The following is a 3,470-nucleotide window of genomic DNA, read 5'->3' as shown; positions in this document are numbered from 1 at the left end:
AGGAACTAAAATTGAACATACATAGAACCTTGGATGACGTCCTAGTGATGAGAAAGGAAGGGACCAAACGAATAAGCTTGGATAGAATGAAAATAGATAGAAAACAAAATGACATTCCAATGATGAGCAATCAAAGGAACAAAAGAATATGCTTTAGATGAACTAAGAATGAACGTAGATAGGATGGAGTCTGAATGATGAGAACCAAAAGTAGGATGGCATCCTAATGATGGGAAACCTTAGGAGGCAAGAATGAACATAGATAAAGCCTAGGATGGCGTGCTAATTATGAGAAACAAAAGGAATAAACAAATAAGCAAGGATAGAACCTAGGATAGCTTCTCAATGATTGGAAACTGAATGAAGTTACAAAGAGCATAGATAGAGCTAGGATGGGGTCTCAATGATGAGAAATCAAAGGAACAAATGAACAACCATAGATAGAGCTTAGGATGACTTCCCAATGATTGGAAATCAAAGGAACTAACAATGAACCTATACAGAACGTATGATGGCATCCCAATGTTTGGAAACCAAAGGAACTAAGAACGAACATAGATACAAACTATGATGGCGTCACAATGATGAGAAATGAAAGAAACAATCGACTAATCATAGGTAGAACATAGAATGACATTCCAATGATTGGAAACCAAATGAATGAAAATTCAACATAGATAGAACCTAGGATGGCGTCCTAGTGATGAAAAACAAAAGGAACAAAAAAATAAGCTTTAAATAGAAACTAGAACCTAGGATGGGAAACCAATGGAACTAAGAATGAACACGAGGTGGTGTCCTAAAGATGAGAAACGAATAAGCTTAGATTGACCCTTGGATGGCTTTGATGAACAAAAGGAACTTATAATGTACCTATATTAACCATATGATTACGTCCCAATGTTGAGAAACCAAAAGAATAAACAAATAACCGTAGACAGAGTCCACAATGACTTCCCAATGAATGGAAATCATAGCAAATAACATTGAACATAGACAAAAGCCATGGATAGTATCCAAATGTTTGGAAATCAAAGGAACTAGGAACGAACATAGGTAGAAACTAGGATGATGTCACAACGATGAGAAACCAAAGAAACAACCGACTAATCTTAGATAGAACCTAGGATGCCATCCCAACTATCGAAAACCAAAGGAACTAAAATTGAACATACATAGAACCTAGGATGATCTCCTTGTGATGAGAAAGCAAAGGAATAAACGAATAAGCTTAGATAAAACCTAGGATGAACTCAGAATGAACATAAGATGAGTCTCAATGATGAGAGCTGAAAGGAGCAGAGAAATAAGCTTTAGATGGAAATTAGGATGGCATCCTAATGATGGGAAACCTTAGGTGGCAAGAATGAACTAGATAAAGCCTAGGATGGCGTGCTAATGATGAGAAACAAAAGGAACATAGATACAGCCGAAATTAGAGGAACCAACAATGAACCTATATAGAACGTAGGATGGCATCCAAATGTTTGGAAAACAAAGGAACTAAGAATGAACATAAATAGAAACTACGATGGCGTCACATTGATGAGAAACGAAAGAAACAATCGACTAATCCTTGGTAGAACATAGGATCACATTCTAATGATTGGAAACCAAATGAACAAAAATTGCACATAGTTAGAACCTAGGATGACATTCCGGTGATGAAAAAAAAAAGGGAACAAAGAAATAAGCTTTAGATCGAAACCAAACGAAATAACAATGAACATAGAAAAAAACCTTGGATAGAAACTAGGATGGCATCCCATTGATGGTGCCACAACGATGAGAAGCAAAAGAAACAACCGACTAATCTTAGGTATAACTTAGGATGGCTTCCCAACTATCGGAAACCAAAGTAACTAAAATTGAACATACATAGAACCTAGGATGAGGTCCCAGTGATGAGAACAAAAGGAACAAATGAATAAGCTTAAATAGAACATAGGATCACATCCTAATGATAGGACACTAAAGGAACTGAGAATGAAAATAGATAGAACTAAGATTGACATTCCAATGATGAGCAATCAAAGGATGACATCCCAATGGTGGGAAACCGAAGGAAGTAACAATGAACATAGATAGAAACTTGGAAACCAAAGGAACTAAGAACGAACATAGATTATTAGAAAACATGTTTAGGACTTGGTATCCTATGTGTTCTCAAATGACATCTTAAACTTATTTCTCATGTTTTTTTCACTATTTACATAATAAAAAGAATTGGACTGTTTTACGTGTTTTCATTAAGCTTTTTCTTCATATTCTTTGTGTGTAACCCCTTCCTAGTGAAGTTTTCCACCACCAACAACACATTCATCGCATATAAAAACAACCAAGTGCATTATTTTTACTCTTTCAAATCAAAATAATACAACCAATAGAGAGAAAAATATCTTTAAAACTAAGAAAAACTCTATATAAATGCAGAAAAAAAAAAACCTAAAATTACAAAGAAAAATCTATGAAAACGTATAAAAATCTTTAAAAATGAAAAATTATCTCAAAATGCAAAGTTATCAAGACTAATGTGATGAAGATGAAGATGGAAGAAACTCAAATGATGGACTGATTAAGTGAAATGTCTGGGTTCCAACAATATCGTTGTGGTTAAAGACATTTGATTCATCTCATAAGTTGTAAGATCAACAATTCACTGCTTTTGGCATGGGGTGACTAGGTGTGTTATCTTATCTTTGCAATGTGTTGTGGGTATCTATTTGCATCGGATCATAGGTATACCCTTGGTGGTGTTTGAACATTGAAAATGAGAAGCATATTTGATAATATTATTTTATATAATAATAATTTATTATTTTATTTATGTGATAAGAATATTGAATCAAATCATCATGCAATATAGAATAAGTTTTGGTAATACATTATTTTATATGATAATGATGTATTATTTTATTTGCTATTGGTATAATATTACCAAATAATATTGATTTAATAATAATTTATCATGAGGTATATTTAATAACCTAAGATTGTATCTCCACAATCAAAAACTAAAGGAACTAACTTTGAACATAGATAGAAGATAGAAAGTCGTCCCAGTTATGGCAAACCAAAGGAAAAAACAATTACACCACAATGATGGAAAACTGAAGAAGCTAAGGACGAAGATAGATGGATCCATGAATGGTGTCCCAATGATGATGAGAAACGAAAGGAAATAAGAATGGGGTTCCAATGATGAGCAATCGAATAAGCTTAGATATAACCTAAGATGGCATCCTAACGGTGGGAAACCAATGGAACTAAGAATGAACATAAGGTGGTGTCCTAAAGATGAGAAACAAAAGGAAGAAATGAATAAGAATAGATCGAACTTTGGATGGGTTCTGTAATACCTAGTACTAATGAATTAAATAGGCAATAATGATTATCTTAGTACTTACTTTTAAACGTGCTTAATTAGATGTTAAAGCTAGTTTAGTGCTAATCTTGTTTAATTATTAATT

This window comes from Vitis riparia, chromosome 18, assembly GCF_004353265.1.
Source record: "Vitis riparia cultivar Riparia Gloire de Montpellier isolate 1030 chromosome 18, EGFV_Vit.rip_1.0, whole genome shotgun sequence".
In the NCBI taxonomy this organism is placed as follows: Eukaryota; Viridiplantae; Streptophyta; class Magnoliopsida; order Vitales; family Vitaceae; genus Vitis; species Vitis riparia.
Note: the sequence above shows the minus strand (reverse complement) of the source record.